The sequence below is a fragment of the Bubalus kerabau genome, chromosome 21 (genome assembly GCF_029407905.1).
Source record: "Bubalus kerabau isolate K-KA32 ecotype Philippines breed swamp buffalo chromosome 21, PCC_UOA_SB_1v2, whole genome shotgun sequence".
NCBI classification, from domain to species: Eukaryota; Metazoa; Chordata; class Mammalia; order Artiodactyla; family Bovidae; genus Bubalus; species Bubalus kerabau.
Genome location: NC_073644.1, coordinates 34,920,444 through 34,936,602, shown reverse-complemented (window position 1 = coordinate 34,936,602; position 16,159 = coordinate 34,920,444). Strand labels below are relative to the sequence as shown.

General features: G+C 43.1%; 1 long non-coding RNA gene across 1 annotated transcript in view; it reads left to right on the top strand.

Annotated features, from left to right (window-relative positions):
* The window catches only part of LOC129635940 (uncharacterized), a 43,731-nt gene extending 28,054 nt beyond the window's left edge, over nt 1-15,677 (top strand). The window contains exons 3-4 of the long non-coding RNA XR_008706552.1: nt 14,144-14,247; nt 14,591-15,677. This is a non-coding gene — a long non-coding RNA (uncharacterized LOC129635940). The remainder of the gene's footprint in view (nt 1-14,143; nt 14,248-14,590) is intronic.
* Nucleotides 15,678-16,159: the final 482 nt, after the last annotated feature.

Here is a 16,159-nt window from a genome sequence, read left to right as displayed (position 1 = left end):
ACTCTCAGAAAATCATCTCTTTTCAGGGGTACTGTACATCTGTGTGGCACCAAACCACCAATTATTTTTCCAAGCAGCCTAATTACAGCCTTCTCCTGAAAATGCCAAACACTCCAATGAAATACAGCTTCAGAAATTTTCACTTACGTTAATTGGTTCCAATTACTCAGACCTGCTTTGGCGCCCCCCCGCCCCCCCCCCAAAAAAACATGCAAGCCAAGTTCTTTTTTCCCCCCTCTCTTCCCATTCACTTTTTCCAGAAAAAACAGTAAAGAGCTACCCCCCGGATTCTACATTTTTTATTAGAACACGACCTAACAGGACAGGAAGTATAATTGAAGGAGGCGGGGAGGACCCTGTCCCGGTGGACACTGACCCTCCACATCTGCACGGGCCCTGAGAGGACACAGATGTCACAGGCCTTCCCCTCGAACCACTCTGAATGTAATCTGCTGGGCTTGGTTTGCTGACTGTATATGCACGTCAAAGACTGTGGCCATGGATTATTTATAAGATGTTCACTTCCAATTAGCGCCGCTTAAACCGTGAGCTTCAACTTGGCACATGCAGCAGCCGCAGTCTGCTCTGAAAGGTTGGGCAGGTCAGGGGTGGTAAGTAAACCTCTTGCCGAGCTAGCGTGCAGACGTTAGCTGAAGTAGCATTTGGAAGCTGCCCTGTTTGCAGACAGACTCTTACTTCAGTTAGCAATGCTTTACGTGACATCATAAAAGACATACAAGGGCCCTTTTTCAGAGGATGGATCTGGGAGCCATGGGTCGTTTGAGTCCATGACTCCGCAAGCACCCACTTGGAGAATCAGCGGGTCTCATTTCAGATCTGTGTCTGCCTCTGTGGAAAACCCCCGTTTTCTAACATGATGGAGACTCACCGGCATTGCCTTCTTACTCCACGATCTAGTATGGTGGGAAGAGCTACTGGGAAAATCAGTTTAATTTACCCATTTTAACCAAATCTAATTAACCAAATTTAATTAACCCATTTGCTGAGGTTAATGAAACCCTTGTTAACTTGAGTCAGGAGGGGCATGAACAGGAGGGCCTTTGAAGCTCAGATCCCTAATAGGATCCGTGCCTTTGGGAGCCGTGAACCTCGCAAAGCCAGGGTAAGGAGGTTGGTACTTGGAATCTTTTCTCAGGAAGGGAGTCAAGGGGGCATTCTGCAGAGACAGTGGACAGCACTCTAGTCTCTCCTAAAGTTATTCAGAGCTCGAAATTGTCATTTAGTCTATAACCCGGGGGATTTCAGGTATCAAGGACATATTCCATAAAATTGCAGTAGGTCATTCCATTGCCAAGTGGAAATGACCTGGGTCCACTTGCACTGTCTAGTCGCTGTCCTGCTGCTCCATATTATCAGACGCCCCGTTCTCAGTTAAGGGTGTTTACGAGGCAGACATCCAGACCCAGACTGATGGTTCTCCTGCCTGGAGTTCAGGATCAGGGCGATGAACTGGCAAGATCACTGTGTTTTAGTTGGCAGGTGTCACTGTCACAAAACTCCCCTTCATCTGGCATTGGCTGAGAGCCCCGTCCACTGACTCAACTCAGGGCTTTGAACACCATGCAGTCTGGTGCCCTTCTCTGCTCTGCGGTGGTGTTTCTTTAGTGGTTCCTGAACTCTTCTGAACCTTGGGAGACAGCTTCCAAAGCATGTCTTTAGCAGGAAGGTGGCCCCCCTCTTTTTTGGAATGTCAAGTTTGTTCCTAAGAGAAAAAGAATTTAGAAGACCTTTGCACATGTGCAGAGGCTAGGAGCTAAACGGAATCTTCTGCAGTCAGAGTGCATCTGCCAGGACATAGAGGACGTTGAGAGTGTAGAGAGAGGGGCAGAGGGCAGGGTTGGGGGGGAGGTCTCAGAATTCCACTGGGAGTTTTTTCTTTCTTGATTCAAAAGATGGTGTGATCCGTTCAGGACTGGTCTGGCCAGAAGGAGAGGTTTGGGGCTCTCACACATCACTGAATGCAACGGGCTCAAAATCTAGGGCTGAGCAAGGAGGGGCTCAAAGTAGCATAAGAGGCATTTTGCTCCACTCAGAAGGCTGTTGCTTCTAGTCACACTCTCCATGTCTGTGACCTTGAGTTCAAAGAGTAGAAACGCCAAGTGAAGCCTTTCTGATCTTTAAAGGGATGCATTCAGTGAGCCCCCTCCTCCTTCAGTCTTTGGAAAGAAGAATGTGCAAAATGCTAAATGAATGGTTTTATTCCTGATCCACCAAACAGGGAAGGAAAGAAAGCAGCTGAGTGCAATAGGATGGATTTCCATAGGATGGAACAGTGTCAGTGGGAAAAGACAGTAACAAGATTGGGATCAGATTCACCACAAGAGCAGAGCTTTTCCTTTATTGATTATTTAAGTCTTCTTCAAAAGAATTTTCCTGAGGTGGTAGAAAAACTCAATGAAAAGGCTTCATTTATTCATTTATGGGTGGAGATGGAAAAAAATACATTAAAAAAGTATAACAAAAATGAACATTATGAAATACAGAAAGTATTCTGGGAGTGTTTTCCTGGAAATTTTCTAGTCTTTCAGAAAGTGCTTTTCCTAATATGTCTCAAGTCTTCTCCATCTCCCTCATCCACTGTTTAGATAAATGCCTCCAAATGACTTTAAGCCATCATTCTGAAGCAAAAGTGGTTTAGGTGTCAGATCAGATCAGTCACTCAGTCATGTCCGACTCGCTGCGTGTCCAACTCTTTGTGACCGCATGAATCGAAGCACGCCAGGCCTCCCTGTCCATCACCAACTCCTGGAGTTCACTCAGACTCACGTCCATTGAGTCAGTGATGCCATCCAGCCATCTCATCCTCTGTTGTCCCCTTCTCCTCCTGCCCCCAATCCCTCCCAGCATCAGAGTCTTTTCCAGTGAGTCAACTCTTCACATGAGGTAGCCAAAGTACTGGAGTTTCAGCTTTAGCATCATTCCTTCCAAAGAAATCCCAGGGCTGATCTCCTTCAGAATGGACTGGTTGGATCTCCTTGCAGTCCAAGGGACTCTCAAGAGTCTTCTCCAACACCACAGTTCAAAAGCATCAATTCTTCGGCGCTCAGCCTTCTTCACAGTCCAACTCTCACATCCATACATGACCACAGGAAAAACCATAGCCTTGACTAGACGGACCTTTGTTGACAAAGTAATGTTTCTGCTTTTCAATATGCTATCTAGGTTGGTCATAACTTTCCTTCCAAGGAGTAAGCGTCTTTTAATTTCATGGCTGCAGTCACCATCTGCAGTGATTTTGGAGCCCAGAAAAATAAAGTCTGACACTGTTTCCACTGTTTCCCCATCTATTTCCCATTAAGTGGTGGGACCGGATGCCATGATCTTCGTTTTCTGAATGTTGAGCTTTAAGCCAACTTTCTCACTTTCCACTTTCACTTTCATCAAGAGGCTTTTTAGTTCCTCTTCACTTTCTGCCATAAGGGTGGTGTCATCTGCATATCTGAGTTTATTGATATTTCTCCTGGCAATCTTGATTTCAGTTTGTGTTTCTTCCAGCCCAGCATTTCTCATGATGTACTCTGCATATAAGTTAAATAAACAGGGTGACAATATACAGCCTTGACGAACTCCTTTTCCTATTTGGAACCAGTCTATTGTTCCATGTCCAGTTCTAACTGTTGCTTCCTGACCTGCATACAAATTTCTCAAGAGGCAGATCAGGTGGTCTGATATTCCCATCTCTTTCAGAATTTTCCACAGTTTATTGTGATCCACACAGTCAAAGGCTTTGGAATAGTCAATAAAGCAGAAATAAATGCTTTTCTGGAACTCTCTTGCTTTTTCGATGATCCAGCGGATGTTGGCAATTTGATCTCTGGTTCCTCTGCCTTTTCTAAAACCAGCTTGAACATCAGGAATTTCACGGTTCACATACTGCTGAAGCCTGGCTTGGAGAATTTTGAGCATTACTTTACTAGCATGTGAGATGAGTGCAATTGTGCAGTAGTTTGAGCATTCTTTGGCATTGCCTTTCTTTGGGATTGGAATGAAAATGGACCTTTTCCAGTCCTGTGGCCACTGCTGAGTTTTCCAAATTTGCTGGCATATAGGTGTACCAGAATTGAAATAGTTCTATGTTAATGAATTGATAAAGCGGTATTCCTGTTGGGTCCTCTTTATCCTTCCCTTAGAGGGTCAGCGAGGTGAAGAATTCATTCATGGAGCAAATATTCATGAGTACTGTTGGAAATACAAAGGAATACAAGCGATGCATTCTGTTCTCAGGGAGTGATTAATCTAGTGATTCAAAGACGATCAACACACAAACAAGGCTGACGTTCCTACACATTGCCAACCACAGGCAAGTCAAGTCAGTATTGGCTTTATTATCCAAGTCAGCACCAGAGTGATCATTTTCAGTCATCATGGGGGCAATCAAACACAGACAGGTGCCACGCACAGAACGAGGATCCTGGAGGTATTTAGATCATCTACATCCTCTCCCAAGGCTGCTGGTCCCAGAACCATGAGGGGAGCTGATGTACTCAAGGCCACAGAGCTTCAGGTGACAGAGAAGGGCTCGAGCATACATTTCCTTATTCCAATTCCAGAGCTCCCATTCAATTTCATAATGAAAAGTTTATTTCCCTCAGCTTTCCTTTGTGACATTCTCTTAACAGCACTGAGATATGAAACCCAAGATGTGCGTTCTGGCCTTTGGGTCACCCCTGACCAGCCATGAGTGTTTAAGCAAGACGCAGACCTCTCTGGATTTCAGATTCCTCATCCATCAGATGAGGTAATTAGACTTTTCCAGTGCTCGCTACACTTCTCCATCAAAGTACCCCTCCTAGCAGAGCAGAGTGGATGATGATCGGAATAAGAGTTTGGAGGTGTGTCAGTAAGTGGCCCCCTACAAGCAAGAAATGCATTTGAAGTGTTGGGATTTGTCATAGTGGTTTGTGTGACTTCTGCATTTTACTAAATATATCTGTGTTTGTTTTCAAGTAAAAGCAGTGTTTGAAATGTCTTACTGTCAGTCGGAGTTAATTTGCCAACGAGACCCTGTTTATCCTGGGGTGTAAGGGCGGGGTGGTGTTCTAGACTTCTTTCCTCCTCGTGGATTCCCTGCTCTGTGTCCATGTTTCTTATTTCACCCTGCACTCCTCTTCCTGGTTTCAACAATGTAAGCAGCTTTCTCACCACGGTGTTCAATGACACTCAAGAATGTCTGTTTGTTTGAGAGAGTACCTGAAAGGGAAATTAGCAACCTAGGCAGAGTGTCTAGAAAAGGACACAGATATTTACCAGATGGAAACAGGAGGCTGCTCTTCTAGATAAGATCGGCGGCTAGTTCATCAACTTGGACTCTATCTGATGGAAATCTGCCTTGGTATTGAGCCACATTTTAACCCTTTGCCTTAGATCTTTTCTGGAAAGAGGTGGGCCATGGATGTTGTTGTTCAGTCTCTAAGTTGTGTTCGACTCTTTGTGACCCCATGAAATGCAGCATGCCAGGCTTCCCTGTCCTTCACTATCTCCCAGAGTTTGCTCAAACTCATGTCCATTGAGTCAGTGATGCCATCCAACCATCTCATCCTCTGTCACCCAATTCTCCCCCTGCCTTCAATCTTGCCCAGCATCAGCATCTTTTCCCGTGAGTCAGTTCTTTGCATCAGGTGGCCAAAATATTGGAGTTTCAGCTTCAGATCAGTCCTTTGAATGAATATTCAGGGTTGATTTCCTTTAGGATTGACTGATTTGATCTTGCTGTCCAAGGGACTCTCAAGAGTCTTCTCCAGTACCACAGTTTGAAAGTAAAAGCTGTGACAAATCTAGACAGTGAATTAAAAAGCAGAGACACCACTTTGCTGACAAAGGTCTGTATAGTTAAAGCTATGGTTTTTCCAATACTCATGTACAGATGTGCGAGTTGGGCTATCGATAAATATTTGGATTTCAGAGGCACTAGATTAAACCTCTTTGAAAAAAAATGCAACATTACCTTTTATTCAGATGCAAATCTTTTGAGTACCTCAGCTTGCCAACACCAAAGCGGAGAATCAGTTTCTAGTTTGGTTTTCCTCCACTCCTCTCTGACTGTGGCTCCCATAGCCTTCTGGGTGTGTGTGTGTGAGGAGGATTTAGGATCAAGGGTGAAAATGGGGATGTTTCTCACCCAGTCCTGGGCAGTGATCAGCAAGGACAGGGAGACTGGCCAAATTTCTTGTCTGCTGCAGCAGCAAAGCCCTTCTCCCCAGTGGCTCTTCCAGACGGAAATTGCTCGAGTGTTCTGACCACCTCCCAGAGGGTGAAGTGGATGGGATGAGGAGGGACGTTCACTCTTCTGAGTGAACCGAGCCCACATGCATCATGCTGCTTGCGGGTATCTTCAGGCACCTTGCACATAGTAGATACCCAAGAATGGCTTATCAGATTCACGAATCAGTGCCATTTCATCACCGAAATGTTGACACGTGGCTTATGATAAAGAATAGCCCCTTAAAACCCAGTATCTCGGCTCAGGTTTAGTTTCAAATCCTATAAATATACAGAGACTAACGAACAACTCTAGATGAATCTGCTGCTGCTAACTCATTTCAGTCGTGTCCGATTCTGTGTGACCCCATAGATGGCAGCCCACCAGGCTCCCCTGTCCCTGGGATTCTCCAGGCAAGAACACTGGAGTGTGTTGCCATTTCCTTCTCTAATGCATGAAAGTGAAAAGTGAAAGTGAAGTCGCTCAGTCGTGTCCAACTCTTTGCGACCCCATGGACTGCAGCCCACCAGGCTCCTCCTTCCATGGGATTTTCCAGGCAAGAGTACTGGAGTGGGGTGCCATTGCCTTCTCTGCTAGATGAATCTAGGTTGTGGAGTTTAGGCTCACCAAGTGGTTTCAACTCTGGTTGAAGAGTCAAAGCACAAAACAAGCTTTCTAAAAATACTGATGCCCAGGCCCCACTCCAGTGTAACTGAATCAGAAACTCTAGGGAGGGACCTGCTGCTGCTGCTGCTGCTAAGTCGCTTCAGTCGTGTTCGACTCTGTGAGACCCCATAGACAGCAGCCCACCAGGCTCCCCCGTCCCTGGGATTCTCCAGGCAAGAGTACTGGAGTGGGTTGCCATTGCCTTCTCTAGGGAGGGACCTGGGTATAGGCAATTAAAATTTTTTTTCCAGGTGATTCTGAAGCATAAGACTATGAATGACTCATCTAACCAGGCAGGTGAAGTGGTTTTCCCAGGACCTCCCCGGGCTGGGGGTAGTGCTGGCTTCCCATCCAATCCTGTGCTCTTTCCCACACACCCCAGCAGCCCTCCTTTACCCCTGTGGCCTGTGGGAGAGCTTGAACTTTTCCACTGGGAAAAGGGAGCAGTTGTTGACCCACTAACCCCCTGGAAACAAGTGCTTCAGCACCATGGGAATTTTCCTGGTCCTATTTGTGGAAATGGTCCAACGTTGGATGTTTTTCCAGGAAAGGATATTATGAGCGGGGTCCCTTTGGTAACTGCCTATAAGCATTATTTGTGAGGCATGGGAAGATTCTAGCCCTAAAATATCCCCTTTGCCTTCAGTTACTTATGCTGAAAGGCATCTCCCAGGAATATTTAGAGGGGGTTAAGATAGATTACTTCATAGAATATAAATGAGGCTGTAGGTGACCTCTTTTCTCTCTGCTAGTCTAAATTAAGGGCTGATCATTTGAGTACCTAGCACAGTGCTTGGCCATAATAGTTTTACAATATGTATATGGTAACTTTTTACAATTTAATTGAATTTTTTTCTTTTATTGAAGTATAGTTGATGGTACAATGTTATGTAAGTTGTAGGTGTATGATGTAATGAGTCACAGTTTTAAACGTTATTGTCGTTACTGTAAAATATTGGCTACATTCCCCGTGGTGTGCAGCACATAGCTTATTTTATACATAACGGTTCGTACCTCTTAATGCTGTACCCTCATATTTCCCCTCCTGTATTCCCTTCCTCCATTTGTTACCACCAGCTTGTTCTCTGTATCTGTGAATCTGTTTCTGTTTTGTTGTATTCACTAGTTTGTTGTATTTTTAAAATTTCACATATAAGTGACATCATACAGTCTTTATCTTTATCTGACTTATATCACTTAAAGACTTAAAGACATATCACTTAGCATAATGCCCTCCAAGGCACTTAGCAATATACCCTCCATCCATATTGCTGCAAATGGCAAAATTTCATTCTTTTTTATGGCGGAGTAGTATTCCAGTGTGTGTGTGTGTGTGTGTATGTGTATTCTACATCTTCTTCATCTTTCTGTCTGTTGATGGACACCTAGGTTGCTTCCAAAGCTTGGCAAGTACAAATAATGCTGTTATGAATATTGAGGTGCATGTATCTTTTTGAATTAGTGCTTTTGGTTTTTGGATATATAGCCAGGAGTGAAATTGCAGGGACATACAGCAGTTCAATTTTTAGAACTCTTATGTGTAAGACAGAGAAGGCACTGGCAACCCACTCCAGTACTCTTGCCTGGAGACTCCCATGGATGGAAGAGCCTGGTAGGCTGCAGTCCATGGGGTTGCAAAGAGTCAGACACAACTGAGCGACTTCCCTTTCACTTTCCACTTTCATGCATTGGAGGAGGAAATGGCAACCCACTCCGGTGTTCTTGCCTGGAGAATCCCAGGGACAGAGGAGCCTGATGGGCTGCCGTCTATGGGGGTCACACAGAGTCGGACACAACTGAAGCGACTTAGCAGCAGCAGCAGTATGTGTAAGAAAACCATGCTGGGTTTTAGGTACATTGTCTAATTTAATTATTACCACCACACTTAAGAGGTAGTTGTTATTATCCTTGTAATGAGGATATACAGTCTGAGACTCACATTCTAATTCTGATGCCTATAGGTTTCAATGAAACCAGAAGATCCTCTGAGCTCAGACTAACACTTCTGCTTTACTTATGAAATGGGCCCTTGACATAAGAGGGAGGGGGCATGATTTTCTCTGGGGATGCCTGATATTTAATTGTTTATTAAAGCTTCAAGCCTTATAAACATTAGTGCATCAGCTTTTTCCAAAAGTGGAAAAACCAAAGCCTTTGAGTCTCTTGGTTTGGTGTTCAAATCCTAGTCTGATCATTTTCTGGGTGTTTAAAAAAAAAAAAAGACTGTACTTGTAACACCCCACTGTCAGAAGGAGGGAAGAAGAGAGGAAAAAAAGAAGAGATGGCGAGGGCAGGGAAATGGAGAGTAAGAGGAGTATACAGAAGAAGGGAAATAAAGAAAAAAAAAAAGAGAGGGAGCAGGTGGTGTGGGGGTTGGGGGTGGAGAGGTGGAGGAGGACCCTCAGAGTGTGATGGGGAGGCAGGAGATGGATGCTGTGGGGACCTAGCTATGCTGCACAGCAGGGCGCAGGACACTCGAGAGGAGAAGTGCTTTTTAAAGCACATTTCATTCTTTTTTTTATGCATTTATTTTAATTGAAGGGTAATTGCTTTACAATATTGTGTTGGTTTCTGCCACACATCAACATGAATCAGCCATAGGTATACATATCCAAGATGCCAAGCAGAAGACCAGGACCTGCTGTGAGGAGAAGAAGACTTGAATTAGGAACAAATAAGTGGAGGCAGGTATGAGGGAGGGTTTCCACAGACCCAGGGCAGAGGAAGAGTGGAATTGGTTCCAGAGGAATTCAGTGACAAAAAGATGCAGGAAGCAAAAGAAAACGTTGGGTCAGTGAAGGCTCAGAAGGGCTTCTCTGTAGGCCAGAATTAAAGACATTGCAAAAGTGAAAGGCATGAAACGGAACATTTTTGACCAGAAGAATGTACCTCTTTGAAGTGTCTGCCTCCCAAAAAAAGTATGTCGTGGACTCTAGCTTTTGAAAAAAAGGAGAAGGGAAAAAACTGTGAATCAAAGGAAGTGATAAATCTGCCTGCACCCCTCCCCGAAACAAAGCACGTGGAGCTTAATTAATGCTTTTAGTTACCTGACCAGCAAAACCTCATTTTCAATCCTGTCTTGGGGCCTCATCTAATTCAGGAGTTCTGGGGAGATGAAAATCACTTTTAAGTGCTGCCTCTGAGGATGACCATGAGTGCTGTTAACTCCTTGGGGAAAAACCAAACTCATATATTCAGTGTATTATAATGCTTATAAATGTCTCATTGAAGGCAGTGTCCTATAATATAGAGACATGGGTCATGAAATAAGGAAAAGCAAGCAGATTTGGGGAGGTGGAGAGACACTGCAGAGCTAACAGGACTGCTTTTAAATTTCAGACCCTGGACAGTGTGGGAGGGAAGGTTTCAGATAGGAAAGGGGGTAGAGAGGACACGGAAGATGTGAGGTGTCTATTGTGAGAACCTGAGAAGAGAAAATGAAAGCCACTCGGAGATGGGGCCCCGTGAGAAGAAAGGGACTGCGTCGCACTAAATTACAAGGGGTTACATTTCTAGAGAAGGGACAATACCCACAGGCGATAGAATCAAGCACCAAGTATTATACCGACCTGGGAGAACCAGGAAAGAGGCTACAAATGAGCAGCAATGGGCAAGTCCGCTATTTCTCCGTGTCTTTCTCCTGTCTCTCTGTGTTTCTGCTGTCTCTGGGGCTGTCTCTCTGACTCAAAGCTAGCTGAAATGGCAAGAAGCAGTATTCAAAATTTTTAAAAGGCAAAAAGTAACATCACAAGCAAAGGTGGGACCATTTACACAGAACCATGTCTTTTTCTTCTTTATTTTTCCCCACTTAGGGAGATGTCTAAGAGGACAGATGGCTGTTTCAAAGATTTAGAAAATGATGGTCAAGCAGATATTTAAATAAATGGCAAGAGTAGTGCTTCTTGCATTTAGATACATCTCTTAATTTCTTTGTTATTTGATTTCAGAACACTGGAGCATTACTGAGGTTTACTCATAAATTTGGAGGCGAGTTTTTGCACATTGGGCCAACCCTGCCGAGGAAGGCAAGGAGAAGCCAAGGGGCATGGCAGAAAGAGCACGGAAATGGGGGTGCCAAAGCTCTGGCTCTTTTCCTTTGCTCTTCTGGAATAGTCAGCCTTGGCATGTCACCAGACTCAGTTTCGATTTCTCCCATTAGTTATCAGGACTAGGATATCCCAAAGATCAGATTCTAAAAAGCTATTTTTCTAAATTGGCCTCTCATCAGGAACTGGTTAACAGAAATTTAGAGGTTTGACATTTTCATTATCTCCTGATATCTGTTTCAAAAAACTACTTTCCGTTTATTGGCTTATGAATCCAGGAGAAATCGCATTGGTTGTACTTAAGCCTTCCTTTTGCTAATTTCCTGTCAAGATGTGGTTGAGATTTATAGTTCTTTCTAGGCAGCTCCAATATAGTCTTCTTGGCGAGAAAGTAGCTTCAAAGCGCTATTCTGTTCCTGTTCTAATACAGTAAGTACAAGGAGCTGTCTCTCAAGTACCCGTGGGCCAGGCCAGCTCTTCCTGGGTAGTTGGTCACATTTCCATTGGAAAGACAGTGGAGACGGGTGGGACTAAGAGCTGGGTGCTTCTCTACCGCCGCTCCCCCCACTCACTCTCTATGTGTTTGGGGCAAATTATTTATACTTCTGAAGCCTCAGTTTCCTCATCTGTGAAACTAAGATAATAATTGTGTTTAATAGGGTTATATGTATGAAATGCATTAACACACAAAAAACCACTTAGCATTATGTCTGATCCAGAGTACAGAAAATGAATGTAAAGTGTAACTGTAATGGCCCTGTCATTAATACAGTTACCAGGAACTTCTTACATTATAATGAGTAGCCTCAAATTAAATTCTATTCACTGCTCTGGTGGTTTGTGACTCAGATGCTTTCTTCCCTCCCCTCTCTGATTCTCATTGCTGAGTAGTTACATTAAAAATGTAACAAGCTGAATATCATTTAATAATAACAGTTAATTCAGGAGAATTATTTTCTCTCTGGTTTTTTTTTTTTATCACTTTTGTTCACTCCACCTACCTTTCCATTGGGGTCTTCGGGGTTAATGAGGAGCAGCTTTATACTTGGATAGTTGGTTAATCACTGAGTAGAATGTGGGAAGAAAGCTACTCAGATGCTTTTCATCTTAGCATCCAATTCCCAGGGAACTCTAGAAAAAAATTTTTTTCCTCGTCTAAGGCCACCTACAGTATTAGGTAATTATTAAAGCTGATTGCATATCAGAGCCTAAATACAGTGTTATAGAACCGTGCTTCACTCATTCCCACCTCACGGCAAATGAATCAGAAGCACTGCCGTGTATTTTTGAAGAGTAAATCTTTGTGCTAATTAATTATATTAATATCAACATGTTGATATTGATATAATTAGCACAGTGGATGACACTGATATAATTAGCACAAATATTTACTCTTCAAAAATAAGTGGCAGTGCATATGCATATAATAACCTTAATAATGACACTGAACAGTTATAGCACCATTTTCTCCAAGGAGCTTATAAAAATACATAAATAGCAAATAAACCAAAACTCAAACCTCTTTGAGAGTTTTAATAGCATCACTGAGCAAGGTTGAAGGGGATGACTTGGTCAGAAGAAAGTCCATGAATAGATTCTGATGGGAGTCTTTCCCCAAAATGAAGTGACTCTCCAAATAGCTCCTGATAAGCCTAAAACTAAGAGCTGCACCAAGTTATGTAATGGGATTGAAATTGAAAAGGAATCCTTCTCTTTCCTTATTCTAATTAATGTTCAGCTAATCTAAAGCCACAGTGATTTGATTTTAAAACTAAACAGAATTGGGTAAAAGTAGGGGTGTCTGCAAGTAAGACAGAAAAATATATTTGGGCCATCCTGTCTTCAGTGTCTTTGACCTAGAAAGACCATGGGCCCACTGTCCAGAAAACCTGTCCCTAGGTCTTTCTCTCCTTTGTTTGATGATACAGCTTCCATGCCTCTTCATGTAACTGTGACAAGAGCGGGTTTGGGATGACTGTGTGCGGTTCCATGAGAGGAGAGGGTGGGCATGGTGCCTAATGGTTCCATTGGCACTCTGCTGTCAGGGGCCTCTGAGAACCAACTTTCCCACTGTGTTTGTGATGGGAGATATCAATCTCAACCAATTTCTTATTCCTTTATTTGAGTACAGGCTAATCAAGTTATACATTTTCTTACCCTAACAACCATATCAACAGCCGCCACGGTTTTGTAGCCACTGTGGCACACACACATATCTGCCCACACAAATACGCAACACGCACAACACCAAACAGAGCCTCGAGTTCAGATGAGCTCACTGATGAGCATGGTAGATACAGGCTGGGAGACTTTTGCAATATATTGTGTTTTATAACGCTGATTTACTGGCAAACCTCTGAAAAGTAAGCATGGTTTTACAGACTGACAGAAAAGAACATTCATTATGTTAACCCTCTTTCCCCACCCCGGGGATGAACTCCTATAATGGACCATTCCAGATGTTCTGCTTCTTAACACCTCTTTGGATGTGGAGATTGCACAGCAGGAGGCAACATCTGGGGGAAAAGGAGACTTAGAATATTGGTGTGCGCCTGGTAGTGATTCTGGGGTAGATTCTTCTTTTTTTTTTGATATGGACTTTTTTTTTTTTTTAAGTCTTTATTCAATTTGTTACAGCATTGCTTCTGTTATTTATGTTTTGGTTTTTTGGCTGCGAGGCATATGGGATCTTAGTTCCCCAAGCAGGGGTTGAACCCACATCCCCTGCATTGGAAGGTGAAGTCTTAACCATTGGACTGCCAAAGAAGTCCCTAGTCTCTTGTAGATTAGTATTTTTAATTTCTGGGTGCACAGCAGAGAGGTAGATCAATATTTCTTCTTGAGTTTTGAGTTTTGAATTATCTAAAGAATTTTTCTTCCTTGCATTCATGAAGTTTTAGAATTCCAGATATAAACTGACCTTCCTCATTACCCTAAATTGTATGGTGTTGCAACCTCTTATTTGATAAAACTGCTTTGGTCTTTCAATAAAGGGCTTCGTTGTTATCATGGTGAGAAATAGTAGAAAGTCTCATGAATGTCACTGCTCGGACTGTGCTTGGTTCTTGGATCGGGGGGGGGGGGGGAGGTTGAATTTCAGTCCTAATGCTTATGATTGTTTCATTTCATTTTGACGTCGTAATTGAGACAAATCTCCACCAGTTCCCCCATCCCCCACCTCATCACCACATCTCTGTGTTCTCGCTTCCAGGTTTAATCTTCCACTGCAATTTGAACGTAACAGCGTTGGAGTGGATGACACACGCAGTAATCGTTTTGCATTGTAGCCTCAGTCCGTGACGTTTTGCAAAGCAGGTATCCAAAGGCACACACTGAACTCATTTTGCCAGTGTAATCTTGCCTTTTAATAGCTTCCTAACAGGGTATCCAAAGAAACACTCTGGAAACATTTTGCCCTCCTAATTTCATGTTGTAATGACATCAAAATGTCATAAAGCAATTACCATCCCAAGCACAAAATGATCTTTAGAAGTTACTTTCTCCATAGGCTCATTAACTTCTTTCTAGCTTTAATATCTTGATTGTTTAAAGAAATGTTCAATGCTAATTGAGAGACCTCATTTAAAATTGAATACCATTTATTTAGCACAGACTTTCTTTCTGTTTCTGTCTCCCTCTTTCAACCCATTTGCACTAGGCTGACAGAACCCTGGATTTATAGATACGCACACACCTTTTGACCTCTCCAGTTAAAATTCGAAGTGGAATTGATCTGGTACAATGCAAAAATCAGCATAAAGCCTGGACTGCTTCGAGGACAAAGGGATCAGTAGATACTGAAGATGTCCTTGGTAGCAAGGATGTCCCAGAGCTTCTGCAGTGCCCCCAAAATACCAGACTGCATCCCTATTATGACACTTGGAGCAAACATGAGGAGCTTAGTGGGAGAAGTTCAACGCAAACACCAGACTTCAACTCCCTTTATTTCTAATGATTGAGATCTGCCAGGTGCATTTCTTCAAATGAAAAGTCTAAATCCAGAGAACCGACAGTGACAAATTGGATTCAGTCTCATTCTGTGATACCGGCTGTGATTTGCAGCTGTCCTCTCCTGCAACATATACAGGAGGAGTCTGAGCTTGTGTTTTTCTGCGGGCTGTCTGTCTGAAATAAATAAGGAATGGGGAACAACCTCGACAACCTTTTCTACAGAAGCATGAGGGCCAATTTGCTTCTCCCACACATGCCAGGTAATCTTCATATCTTAACCTTTAGCTCTCAGAACACATTCTTATCTGGATAATGGAAGGGTTGGAAATGAGCTCAACTCATTTGCACAAAGCAATGCCAAGGAGTCACGGCCTCTCTACTCAAATCAAGAGATAAGATGGCCTCTGACTTTCTCTATAGACTCTCTGTCCAAGACTAAATAACACAGGGATGTTCTTGCCAAATATTTTTTTCTTCTGTTTTGAGATCCCTCCAAGGTGACCTATAGAGCTCTTAGCAACCAGTTTAATCTTTTGCCGATGGTGGAGAGACAGAATGATTGGTTCAGATGTTTGAAAATAAAGCTAAAACTGGGAGGGGCTACTTGGTTAATAATAAATAGCAAGAAAGATATATGAATAAAAATAAGCATCTTAATGATTTACCATTGCTATGAAACCAATAGGTTGGTGATCCAATTCGATATCCGCAAATTTGTATAATCCTCGGGGTAAAACAATTTAATGGGCTGTCTCTTTTATAGTTACAAAAGGCCTTTCATGTGATCAATTATACATAAGAGTACAATAAATGTAACTTTCTTCATACTAATCACATCTAACTTAAATTCTCTTGTTGGTCTTTGGAGTGTATGTAGCATTCCCAATAAAGTTTTTAGTTCTGACTCTTACCAAAAGTTAATCTGCCCAGAACTTCCAAGTAAATCTTCGATACGAGGGACTTTTTTCCACACTAAATAAAATGGTTCAAACAATACACTTTGTTAGGAAACTGCTGCCTCCTCCTGTTCTGGCCCCTTCTTCAACACGACAATCCTGCTGCTTTAGTCAGCCAGTGGGCAGTGGGGGGTTGGTTTGATTGTCTTTCTTCTGTTTGGTTTTGTTTGTATTTTGTCGGAAAGGCAGCCTAGCACTGTGTTAACACTGTCACCCGAGGCTAACAAAACTTGTCTAAGAGATGGAGATTGCCAGTCTTCACGCCAGTGACAGGTCCCAGGAGGCCGTCGGACCCTCCCAGATTCCTATAAAGCCCAGAT